This window comes from Pararge aegeria, chromosome 8 (genome assembly GCF_905163445.1).
Source record: "Pararge aegeria chromosome 8, ilParAegt1.1, whole genome shotgun sequence".
Taxonomy (NCBI): domain Eukaryota; kingdom Metazoa; phylum Arthropoda; class Insecta; order Lepidoptera; family Nymphalidae; genus Pararge; species Pararge aegeria.
In genome coordinates this window covers 19,259,925-19,274,101 of record NC_053187.1, presented here as the reverse complement: position 1 = coordinate 19,274,101, position 14,177 = coordinate 19,259,925, and the positions used below count along the sequence as shown (strand labels likewise).

Below are 14,177 nucleotides of genomic sequence, written 5' to 3'. Positions count from 1 at the left end.
TAAATAAATAAATAAATGTTGCAAACACATATATGCATAATGTTAGGATAAAGAATCATTCATTTCTCTAAAAGAATAATTTTTCATATGTGAATATGTAAAATTATTCTTTAATTGCAATCAATGGTTTGTGAACGCCAGCTCATGGCAATACGCTGTGAGTTCGTAATTGATATTTAAAAGGCATATATGGAAACGTGTGTTTTAACCAATAAAGATCTATTATTTTCTATTCTATCCTTGCCAGCCCTAATTTCTGTCATCGATGGTATAAGCAAGCACTTAAACTGCTTGCTTATAGAAAGTACCTAGTGTTCAGCATCATCACCCTCACACTATCCACGCCGTCTTTTGGCTTTGGTATATGAGTATTTATGACTGCATTTCTGTATAAAAGCTTCCCCTGAGCCAAGACTAAGTTGATCTATGTTGTAACTGGTGTAACAAAAAACTTGAAACTTGTTAAGCTAGATTCCGGCAGCTCCTTGGGCAGTTACACGGTAGGTATAACCTGTTACAACTTATGATGAAATGTGTAGGCATTCGAGTAACTTATTGCAGTTCAAAACATGATTTCAGGTTTAAAGAAGAGATTATATTATGCAGTTTTAAATGAATTTTACTTAAGTTTAAATAAGATTTGGTACCAGTTAGAGAACAAACTGAGTGAGACGTTTTTTATCTACGTTTCTGATACGTAAGATGCCCTCCCGGCAACTGTGTTTCCTGCCACGTATAACTTGAGTAAGTATACTTTACTCCTCTGTACCTGACACGTATAACTAAATAGAATTAGAACTATAGAAACCAGAAGAGGGAAAATGATAAGCCACTTATTAAGACATGATGAATGTATCACAAGTATAATTGAGGGAAAAGTAGATGGAAAGAGGGGACGAGGACGTCCGAGACTGGTTTTTGTGGGACAAAAAAAAGAAAGGTTGGAGTGGGGACTTATAAAGAGGTAAAAGAGAGGACCATGGATAGAGAAGGTTGAAAAAGGTTACACCAACAGCTAGTTTAAGAAGCTTTTAGGTTTAAGAAGATAAATTCAGTACCTTCAAGGCAAGAGTGAATAGGCTTCTTCCAGACAAGCGTACCTATCATTGCTCATCATCATTGCTTTCTTACAGGCATGGTTGTCGCCACTAGCTGGCTTATCGTGAATAAAAAAAAGAACCCTTATGTAGGTAATAGTTTATGTGAATATCCGTGGCCGTGTGGAGACGGCAGATCAGAATACAGTTATCACCACGTCTCCTCTGTTTGCGAGTGTCGTACGAGGCAACTTAGGCGTTCTCTGTGCTACTACTACTATCTACTGCGATCACCAACCTGTCTGCCGCGAGTTTTTGGCTCAACAAGGAGGTGAGTTCTAGGCTGCGGCTAGTAATTGCCCGACCTACCCTACCATAATGCAGCTCTATCTTAGTCCGTAGCCTGCAGTCCTACAATCCGCAGTGTTAAGGGTGTAAGCTGTAAACCCTTCTACCCTATGATAGGAGGATAACTGTGCCCACCAGTGGACTATGTGGACTGCCGAGGTTGATGACGATGATAATACTTATTGTTTTACTCCTTTGATTAAGAACCCTCATTCAGCCAGTATTGCATGCAGTGCATTGTGTCCATGAAAAATAAAAAAAAACGCCCCGCGCACGTCACACTTCACACCCGCGGAATGTTCCTAGCTCACGAACTTTTTCCCAGTTTCCCATTTTATGGTAAACGTTCAGTACGTTAGAGGTAAAGTGATAACTGTCATCTTCTAAATGGCATAAAGAGTCTAACCGCCTGTTCGAGAAACACTCCTAGAGTGGAGTGGTTTTTGATGCTTCAATATAAGTCGTGTACCCGGTTTCTGTATGTTCTTAATTCTGTGGTTTTACTATAATAAATAAACTTAAAATTCAAAAGTCTAATAGTCAAGTCATTTCATTTGACAGCTAAGAACACTCCCGACTAATTCACCTTACAAACCAAAAAGAAAAACAAAATCTGTTTATCCGTTCGGGAAATACGATGCCACTGACATACACACAGACACGTCAAACTTATAACACCCGTCGTTTTTGCGTCGGGGTTAAAAAATATCAACTATGAATCGCGTAACGGATGCTCTGATGGCTTATTGACCTACATTTCGCAATTCAAACTAACACTTTCGCGAGTTCAACGCCCCCACTGTTCGCTCGGTAATTATTCACATCTATCGATTACTGAATCGATCAGTAATAATTACCTAATTAACAGTTTTAATAGCGAAACATTTGGTTGGCGGTCGCCGGCCGGTTGTGGTGATTGATATTAATTGAAAATGAAAATTAATTATGCATTAACTAATCCCGATGGCTATTTGTCATTAGGGAAAAGGAAGGTTGAAATGAGTTCTGAGTAAAGGCTTTAATTGTGTATAGAGACTTGATGAAACAACGTTGGGTTGTTGGAATTGTTCGAGACTCGGGCCCTTCAAAGTTAAGTTTAGTAGTAGAGTTCTTAGTGATAGAGTTTGTCCGGGGAAGTACCTACAATCGTCATGCTTATTTCTGCTGCTAAGAAGCATTGCAGCAACATGAGTTGGTTGATGGACCCAGGACGGCACTTTACAAGACGTGTTGCTTACATGCTCTGCGAAGTATTGCTGTTTATAAGCGATGATTTGTTACTAACAATCTGGTAGCCCTCTGAGTGGTCCGTCAAATACTACTAAAAAAACGTGCATTGCACTCTGTGTGATCTGCGGCTAGCATGGGCAGGGGACAATTATCTCCCCGGGGAAAGGATAAAAATTTATCTTTACTTGCGCACAAATGAAAAAAATATCCAAATAATATATGTGTAATAATAAACGGGGGTCAATTTTTCCTATTCCATGTTCCGTGCTTTAGCAGGTGGACACGTTAATTATATCCCCTGTCAGGGGATATAATCGGGGGATATAACATTTATCTCCTGCATGTGCTAGCCCTGCTGATAGAAATCAAAATTAAATCTATGTTCCTAAATATATACGTAGTATACATATTGCTCATGGAAACCTTTTGATTCCATTTCCATGATTTTGGTGCATATTTTTTTTTTTTTTGATATTTATAGACGAGCGCTTGACTGCAATCACACCTGATGGTAAGCGATGATGCAGCCTAAGGTGGAGCGCGCTTGCCTAGAAGATGCCTATTCACTCTTGATTTGAAGGTACTAATGTTGTAAGAACTGGGGAAAATGGAAGCTGGAAGAGCATTCCAGATCCTAGCGGTGCGAATTAGAAACGAAGATGCGAAGCGCTTCGTACGCGTCCGCGGTATATCGACCACGTAGGGATGCAGATCCTTCCGGTGCCTCGCGGTTCCATGGTAAAAAGGCGAGGGGGGAACTAGATCAAATAGTTCTTGAGCACACTCTCCGAAATATATCCTATAGAATACCGAAAGGCAGGCAACCTTGCGACGATGTTTCAAACTCTTAAGTTTTTTATTGGCTAGGTCACCGATGAGCCTTCTAGCACGGCGATCAACCGAATCCAGGGCATCAAGCTGATACTTGGCAGAGCCATCCCATAAATGGGAACAGTACTCCATGCACGAATAAATAAAAACACATATTTGCAGATATATCGACATATAAGTATACATAATAAACTTATACACAATATTAAATATACTTACTGATAATGAATTAATACTATATAAATAGATACAATATCGTCAATCCACAGAATAGGCTTTACTGAGGGCCTGAAAATTCTGACAAAAAATGATCTTTAACAAGTTTTTTAATAATTGACTCTCGGATTTCAATAGGCGGGCCAAAGTTTAACAGCCTGAATAGTGAAAGATCGGTGGAAGAAAACTGAATTATGTGGCATGGTGGGCTTAAGCAAACAAAAGTTTCGAAAACTTGCGTCAATTATTGTTAGGGGCGAACGACTTGACTTCTCCGTAGGACGAAGGAATGGTAGAGAAGGCGTGCCAATGTCAAAGCAAAATGCAAGTAAAGTTGCTGGTGTGGTATTACAAACGGACGCTATTGATAGTGTTTTTCCCGTATGTATAACTTCAAGGTTGTCTTGTATTGGGCTATTTACTTGCGGTATATAAATGGGCGATTTTAAGGAAATCGCATGTAATAGGCTTCATTAGAATTCCAAAAGGTCAAATATAGCGGAAAATGGTCCAGTGTCTTTCAGAGAATTTGATGTCAATAAATTAATTAAGATATAGTAAGGAAAATGAAGAGTCGTTTGGTTAGAAAAACGGCAATTTCCTTACGAATGTATAAAACAGACCTACTTAGACTACTTGCGACCCGTAGTGGACGCGGGTGAAACAGTAGATGTTTACACAGAAGTATATAAAAAAAATGTTTTTGTTAGTCCGGCTCAAAAACAATGACGGCTTTACAATTTGAAAATTAGGAAAAACCCAAAGGAACTGCCAGAAAATAAAAAAAAATCCAACTACGTAATTTTGTATGGCAATACGAAGGTCATCGGGTCTATTTTGCGAAAAATTACTACGTTTGTGTTTCTAATTTACTGAGCTACAGTTTATAAGTTGAAAAAGTTTGTACCTTCCTAATAACACCCTTTCTCTTGATAGTTTTCCATAATTCTTTGGAATTTATCCGCTCCCGATGCTTACAAATTTTGCCATACCTCCTGGAGATCAGTTTTTTTCAGATTTGCCAGGCATTCTTTCTCACTTTTTTCTTTTTCCGATCGACTCCCGAGGGACCTAGTGTGATCTAAAATAGCCTAGATTTTTCAAATCCGAATGATAAATCCAGAGATGTAAACAAAAAAACAACAAAAACAGCTTCAGCTTTAGGAAATAGGTAAAAAATAGTACTTAAACATACTTTTGATAAATGGTTTTCTGCGATTTCAACGCAAACCTGCCGTGCTATGGTAACTAGAGTTCTTTTAGCAGATGCAGGGCAAGTCTGAAACTCTGTTATTTCAATATGTCAATGAATATGTCATTAGCACAGAACAACTTCCTTAAACGATGTCTTAGTTAAACGAATCCTAAGGTACAAAGATATTTTTTTTTTTGATTTTGACTGACTTCGATCGCTGGACGCGGACATATTCGTAATTACGGAAAATTTAAAGTTTTACTACGTATTTCCGGAGCTAAATATAATTTAGTAGCTATTATTTAAAACACCATATTTATTAGTGTAAATATATCGCCACATACAGCTAACGAGTATAAAGTAGTCAATGGATATTTTATTCAGTAAAACGGAATATTAATTTGTAGCAATTATGATTTTATATGAGAGGATACCCCACGTGAAAACACACGTCATTTACATGGAAACAAGAAAATAATAAGTACTATTACATATGAGTGTCGATCGTAATACCTACTTTTATTTCACAAAAAGTTGTGTTTTACTAATCAATGCATTTAAATTTAGAGAAGACAGTTTCGAATAATGTTTTCCCGATAGTTTAGTTTTAAATCAAATTAAATGAGTGTCCATTAAATATATGTTTCGAAGCAGACGGTAATTTATTGTAAAGCTGTGCACCCTCAAATGTAAACCTTAAAATTCCAAGCTTAGTTCTAGTTTTACATAAAACTAAGAAACTTGAATGGCGCACGCGCGTAGGTTGTGATGTCAGGTCAAATATTTTTATTACTATGTAAGGTAAAATTATAAATACTTAAGGGTAGGCTTTTTGTAACTCCTGCAATGCCTATTTTTAAGTTTATTATAAGTCGTACTGAAGATTTTCTTCATTTTATATTCTTTTATATTAATTCTCAAAGGTGCGTGGAGTCCGCCACTGGTGGACTCCACGCACCTTTGAGAATTATGTAGGACGCTCAGGCATGCAGGATCCTAAAGATGTTTGCAAGCGATATTTTTATTACTTAAAACGCACATAACTTAGAAAGGTTAGAGGTGCGTGCTGGGATTCGAACTCGGCCCCCCGAAAGTGAAGTCGAGCTCCTACCCAATGCGCTATCACCGCTTCAATCTATTCTATTATATCCTCTTAATTAACTTAAGTAGCTTATATATATGTGTATTACATAACTGTACAAACAGGTCCGTCCGTTGCAATTCCAAACCGACTGCGTTTATGTCTTCCTTCGAATAACCTCGAAGATACGATCTGCATTGAAACTAAATGAACGTGCAGTTCTAACAACTATTAATTGTATTATTATAAGGGTCATTATTGATTGTTTGCGAAGTTTTTAAAAAAGTTAGTTTCGCTTAAGCTTGTCCGTGATTACCTTTACGAGGTTCAGTTATTAGCATTAGGTATAACTGCTTAGATGCCGCGATAGTCAAGTTGACATTTTAGAATAGGATATTGTTGAATGCTGACATAAATTAATTTGTTATTTATTATTAATCTGCTGATAAATATAATTAGAATAACTATTGTGAAAATAATGATGTTGCAAAAGAACCGAACTTCTTTTGAACCTGTGGTAGAGACAATACAAACATTCAGATTTTATGACCCATAATTATTTTTATATCTTGCGGGATCGTCCCCGGGAGCTTTCCCGGAATAAATAAACAAACAGACAGTTTCACATTTTTGTTATTAGTAGGTAAATTAAAGTTAATACCTAAATTGAGCAAATACAACAATTTAGATATTGTATTACGCGTTACCATTTTAAACAATTGTATAACAAACGTTACAATATGAATATTATATTGTAACACTTCTGAAAAATTACACAAAAACTGTAATCAAATTACGACAACCGCCTCCTTTGTAACAGAAGTGAGAAGTACGAAATACTCAACATTTAGTAATTTGTCTGATATAGATAACAATTGTCTGAAAACTAAGTTATCTATAATTAAAAATCGTTCTTATCACACTTATTACTTCTGAGAGATTTATATTGCGTGTATTTGCACTTAAATTGTGGCTTCAATGAGAACAAAATAAGGTTTGAATCTGTAATTTTTTTATTTATTGATCAGTTATCTATATAAGATATATAAAAGAACAATTCTTTTTTAATTATTCCGCTTAGCAGTATTTGGAAACGGCTTTAAAGATTTGGATAAAAGTTTTATTTAGGTATTCGAGCGGTGATAGCGCATTGGGTAGCAGCTCGACTTCACTTTCGGCGGGCCGAGTTCGAATCCCAGCACGCACCTCTAACTTTTCGAAATTATGTGCATTAATGTAATTAAAATATCACTACCTTCAACGGTGAAGGAAAACATCATGAGGATGTTCTATGCCTGAGAGTTCTAAATAATGTTCTCAAAGTTGTGTGGAGTCCGTCAATCCGCACTGGGCTAGCGTGGTGGACTACGGCCTTAACCTCTTCTCATTGTTGGAGGAGACCCGTGCTCTGTAGTCGGCTGGAAATGGGTTTGATGTGTGTGTGTATTATTTCAAATCTATCAGTTGCTAAGTTTTTTGTTATCAATACCAAAATCAGTAATCTTTATCTAACTACAAGAACTAACTAAAGCTCTTATTGGCCTATGACGCCACGAGTGAAAATATGTGCATGCCTAAACTCGGCGAAACTTAAGAATGTTATGAAAATTAAGAATAAGAATTATTCGTTGTAAGTCAACATCTCCTGAGGATGCTCCAGGTTCGAGGCAAAACGTGCGTAGAGGGTACATGGTGTGGAGTATAAAGATTGAAGAAATTGTAAACTACACCATACAGATTCTCGAGGAGTATAGCAAAATAAGCTTAATTTTCATAAGTAGATCAATTTTACACCGATGTTCGAATATTATACTGGAAAACGACAGTTCGATTGCGAGCGAGTAAATCTTATACGAACTACTGTTCTCACATTTCCCTGTACCAACCGTCACGCACGGCCCGCTGCCGCTGGAGAAAGCGCAGGGAAAAGCGCCTAGCACGTCTAATTGACGCGTGTAATGCTCTTTTAGTCACTCTGAAACAATTAAAAATAAACCTTATTAACACCAAGCTAGAGTCTAAATTAAAAAAAACACCAACGTATTTACTGCCTTAACTTCACCAGACGAATATGAAACTAGATCTGATAGGAATAAGGTTCATTTTCTTTTGCCTAGTGAGATACTATGTTATGGATCATGTAGCGCGATAATGAAATTAATGTTTCTTTTATTGAAAAAATATTGACAGTAATAGGACTTCTAACTTATGAAATATAGTCGCTGAGATCGCAATAACTCACTCGAACCCTCATAAGATAATTAAATATATATACCTACTATGACAATACACACATCGCCATTCAGCCCTAAAGTTAGCGTTGCTTTCGTGGGAACTAAGACGACTGATAAATTTTTGAATATATCTATTATATACCTGTATATGGGTGTTTATCTGTATATTATAAGTATAAATACTTATAATATACAGATATAATAATACAGCGGAGCGGACATTGAAAAACATTCATGTTTATCACACCAACATTTTCCAGTTGTTGGAATCACAGCCTTGGATTCTGAAAGCAGATTTTAGGCATAGAGTTAGCGGAAAGAAAGGAGAGTAACAGGCTTCCTTTTATAGTAGGAAAACAAACGGGATACTTTTATTGCAAGAGCTTTTGAATCGTCAAGACAGTCTGTTTGTAGATACTCTATCACTACAAACTTTATTTATCTGTAAATAATGATATCCCCCAATTCGGTTGCAAAAGTCATGGTCTATAACATCACCATAACAACTTATTACCGGCCCACTATAGGGCACGTGCTCCCACATTGAGAAGGATAGTCCACTACGCTGGCGCCGCACAGTGTGGATTGGTGGACTTCACAGGCCTCTGAGAACATTATTGAGAACTCTCAGGCATGCAGGATTCCTCACGATGTTGTTCCTTCACAGTTAAAGCAGGTGATATTCTAATAATTTAGGCAAGTTAGCCTCCCAAAATTATAGCCGAAGACCTAACAACGAGGCTTTCACCGATTTTCCGATCCATATAGGCACATATATGGCACTTTTGATGCGAACATTACATGCAAAATATAACATTGAAGTGAGTTGATGGCGATAACTAAATTCGTCAACTTAAAACTAAAGTTAAGAGGGTTCCAAACGCGATGCGATGCGTCCGCGTGGACAGCTTCTATACGATAATACATTTACATGTTTTCGGCAAGGATGAAGTGCAGTGAAAAGTGAATGTGGTGTCAATTGTTATAGCAACGATAATATCTATCAAACAAATAAAATTAAAATTTTCAAATAACGTAGACTAGTTAGCCTCCCAAAATTATAGCCGAAGTCCTAACATCTTTGTTAGGACTTCGGCTATCACCAATTTGTGGCATGGTTCATTTTCAACCTTATTTGGCTTCTAATCGATCCATGGTTCGACTTGGTGAACCTTGCAAGCAATCGCTTAACGAGTAGGTAGCTGCTGCTCGCACTTCGGGTCAAGGCATGCCCATTGTCCGGGCGCGTACGTACCGCTAATTGTTATACGCAACAATGCCTTTACTTTACCACAGTGGAGGTTCTGCGATAACTCATGCCCAGATTAAACTCCAATTATATTTAACCCCCGAGGCAAAAACGACGGGTGTTATAAATATGACGTGTCTATGTATGTGTGTGTGCGAGTCAGTCTGTGGCATCATAGCTCCCGAACAGATGGACTGATGGAATTTTTGCTCTTTTTGAAAATCGGTCCAAGATGGCCGCCGCCTGAATACTATTCCCTATGATGACACCACAAAATGGCAACTAAAATATAGTTTATGTCGGGTTAGAAAGTTTAAACATATACCATATTTAAACTTTCTTAAGTAAAGTTTATTTTTAATAAACTTCTTAAGTAAAGTTTATTTTTAATAAACTTTACTTAAGAAAGTTGTTTAATGGACGGCAGAATTCACGTGATTTTTTGTCCGAGATTGCCTGGCTAGTTTCGAACCCATTCGGCCTCCGATCCGATGGTATGGCGTCTAGATCTTTGTAGTTTATCATCATCGACCCTTTACCGGCCTAATTCAGGGCACAGGTCTTCTCACAGACTAGGAAGAGCTTACTTAGGCACCCCTTTGAGGACGTTATGGAGAGCTCTTAGGCGTGCAGGTTGCTTTTGGAGATCTTTGTAGCTACGAAATCATTTTTATAATCATAATAACGGATCATCAGATCGTTGCCATATCGATAGCAATTTTTGTGGAAGTTCAATTTCCTGGCTAGTAATATTATTAGCATGTAATTATAATTAAATTGTTTAATGTAGTCGTGGTCGTGATGTTTGGATCTTTGGTAGTATAGATGAAGAAATCACGCTGTCGACTTTTTTATATAAGTTACTTTATATCGTTTTTATCTAAGTACCTGAGCGATCGAGGGTTACTCAGTGTATTTTTTCATAAATTCTTGTTTCCCGTTAAATATTACCGTAGTATATATATATAGTACTTAGAAAAGCAAAACTTTAACTAAATATAATTTCCCATCAACAATACTAAAAGTCGTTTTAAGACCCACGTATTCATATTCGGATGATGTTATAACGCCATCTTAGAAAACTTTAGCGGATAACCAAAAGACGTTAAACATCAAATAATAAGAAATGTAAATATTTCATCGATTTAGGATTAGGATATAGGATTTCTCTTAATAAAAATAGCGCGTTTTTTTTAAACGAAATACACAGCTATACTCAATTTTTCCAAGATACACTAAATAATTTTCTATAAATGCATGAGTTTATATTTATATATAGTTTAAATGATTCTTTAAATACATTGTATTCACGCTTATCACTGACATAATAGGTAAGACTACAGGATTACAATGTCGTTGTTTAGTTTCCCTAGCAGATAGGTAGTGAGTGGGCTGACCTGTTAGAGGTAAAGCAGTTTTATTAAACCTATACCCCTACTCGGTGTCTACGGGGAATAGTACAGAATTCTCAATTGCTTGATGGCAATTCTTTATCGTCTAGTACCGAAGCTTCCCACCAAACATCCAATTGTCTTGGATAGAAGCGAGGCGTTACTTTGCGGAATCCTATGACATATTATGAAAATGAAGCTTAATTTGCTATACTCCGCGAAGAAGAATAAACTATATGATAAAATTTATAATTTCTTCAATCGTTATATCAATCAGATCTTCGGCAATGTACTCTATAAGCACGTTTCGCTCCGAAACCGGAGCATCCTCAGGAGACGTTGACTTTGCAATGAATAATTGTTAAGTCCATCTTGACCATACAGATTATCCTGCTTTACGCAAAGTAAGTACAGAAAATTAAGCTTAATTTTCATTATATCCGGTTTTATTATATACATATAAATATATAATTATATAATAAAAGAAGAAAAATACAAATAATACAGATATGCTCAAATCAGAACCGCGAATTATGGGTTCCGTATTGAAGCTTTCCCCACACAGAACGGTAGCCAATCTCAAGTAGGACACACAGGTGTTTATTAGGAGGCTTCAGCCGTACTAAAAAAATACGAAAGAAGAAAAATACATATATTAATTATATTATACATTTATATTTATTTTATATTTATATTTATGTATGTATATTTATTTTCTAATATATATGTACATATATAATTGCACTATAGCGCTCTCTTGGAGCTTTTCCTTCTGCAAGAGGTTGCCTGTAAGAGATTGCAGCAATAAGGCCACATTCGCATGCCTACAATTCTTGTTCTTTTGTTTATTCTTTATTTTATGTATATTTTGATGTGTGTGTGCAATAAAGTATTTCTTCTTCGTCTTCTATCTGTTTATTTATTTGTCGTTGGGTTGTACTCATCAAGATAAAGAAGTTCGAGGAAGCGCAATCACCCGCATTATATTATTAGCATAATTATATTATTGATTTGTCGGCAGTCGTGATCGTGATCCCAGGCTGATTGTAGACGAGAAGATCACGCGGTTGGCTTATTAACCGCTTTTTGTACTCGGCTTGATTACAAACACCGAAATTTTACAAATGAAAACGTGATGATGGAATTTAAATAAAAATGTTTTAAGGTTCATCTATTTTTTTTTTTCCACTAGAAGTTAGCCCTTGATTGCAATCTCACCTGGTAAGTGATGATGCAGTCTAAGATATTGGCGGGCTAGCCTTTTAGGGAGTATGGTAGTCTTACCAGTCTAACCGATTAGGGGTACCCTAATCGGTTTGATTTGTCGGTAGGGTGGTAACTAGCCACGGCCTGAGCCAGACTACTTACTACGCCCTACCAGACCAGGCCCGAGAAAATTCAGAAATTGTAAATTCCCAAATTGTCCTGCCGGGAATCGAATCTGGGACCTCCTGCTTATTTATAATTCATAGCGCACACCGTTGCGCCAGGGAGGTCGTCAAAATCTAGATATACGAGTATGTATTAGTATAGTGAAAATATCGAAATACCTCAAAGTATAAAATAATTCTTTGTCGGTCTCCAATATGCAATGCTATCTCTATGCACAGTGTAGAGAATTTCGGTGCAGTGGTTGAGCCAAACATAGGAAACAAACAGACTTTCGCATTTATAGTACTAGTATGGATTTAAAGGTTGTCCGGTACAACGGTTGTCGTATGAGAACGGCACGTCGTTTACGTCTAGTACGACCGACCTTCCACCAAACATCTGTGTGTTCTACTTTGGATTGGCCACCGTCCACCGTCTCTGTGTGCGAATTGTTTTAAAAACGGAATCCATGGTACATGGAGCTTTTTGTGACTGAGCTCGTCTGGGCTCTTCCGCTATGCTTATTTCTGCCCGTAAACAGTATTGTTGCAATGCTGTGTTCCAGTCTCGGGGTCGTGGTTGCTGGTGTAATTACAGGCGTATGAGGCTTAACACCTATGCCTCAGTTTGATGGACTTACGGTGTCACGCTGCACACGTTTTTCTTGCATTGCAAGAGTTGCTCTGTTTATAGGTACGTGGTTTTCACTTACAATCAGGTGGGGGTTTCACTTATGCTCAGCCTATTAATGTCCCACGGGCACGGGTTTCCTCTCTTCCTCTCTCATAGGAGAGATAGTTTTAGAGCATAGACGCATAGGAGAGACAGGTTTGGGCTTTCCGGGGAACGGATTTTGACACCGCCGATTTTCATAATTCTTTTAGAGTTCAGTTTTAAATAATGAAATAATAAAAAAAACTAAATAATGTGTGTGTAAGGTGTTATGACGCTATGCTACTTTTAGTAGATACTAGTGATCCCTCGTGACTTCGTCCGCTTATAAGTCAACCTTATAAAATAGAAATATGCTGTTGTGGTCTTTTTTTAGAAAGAAAGGAGAACCACTTTGTCATACATGATTTTATCGAAACTTTAACCGTTTACGCAGCGGAAGCTCTCGAAATATTCTTCATTGGTACTATGCTTCTGTTCCTTTCTCGATAAATGGGCTATCCAACACTGAAATAAATTTTCAAATCGGATCAGAAGTTCCTGTGATAGTCGTTGAAGTAAACAAACAAACAAAATCTTCAGCTTTATATATAAGTATAAGATTGATATCTATGTATCGTAATTACTCGAGTAATATTTATAATAAATAACCCACAGACAATGAATACATAACACTAATTAGTATAATCTGGCTTCAGCTTTGTATAATATATACAACTCATATTGTCAGCGGCTTTGAATGTGTATGAATGTTTTAATCCATGCTTGTAAGGCTATCGCGGAAGCTTGCGATTTGCGTCCAAATCAGTGGTGACCTCGTTCATGTGGTACCTATTTATATTTGGTCATCATTAATTTAATACTGATACGACAATGATTTGACACGATCAAGTAGAGTGATAATTTTGACCGCTCTGTGTCACACGCCTTGACGAAGGCCGATCGGCGTAGTGGGCAGCAACCCTGCTTTCTGAGCCCGGGGGTTCGATTCCCACGACTTGAAAAAATATTTTTCAGTGTCTGTATGTTTATTTGTATATTATATGTATTTGTGTGTATTATTTATATAATATTCAACAGTCTTCTTAGTATAACACAAGCTACGCTTCCTTTGGGACTAGATAGCGATGTGTGTATTGTCGTAGTATATTAATTTATTATTTATTTACTTACTATAACTTTTTAAATTGCTGTGCCCCGTGGTTTCTTACGCATTAGATATGGGGTAAATAGATGTTATAATGTTCTTCAATAAATGGCACGTATATGTATCAGTAACGCATACTGCGTAGATTCGTACAAAAAAACTCTTTGGCTTTATT

At 37.0% G+C, this 14,177-nt stretch overlaps 1 protein-coding gene across 1 annotated transcript in view; it reads left to right on the top strand.

Annotated features, from left to right (window-relative positions):
* Nucleotides 1-14,177, top strand: part of LOC120625575 — a 190,634-nt gene that overhangs the window by 18,364 nt on the left and 158,093 nt on the right. The window lies entirely within an intron of this gene.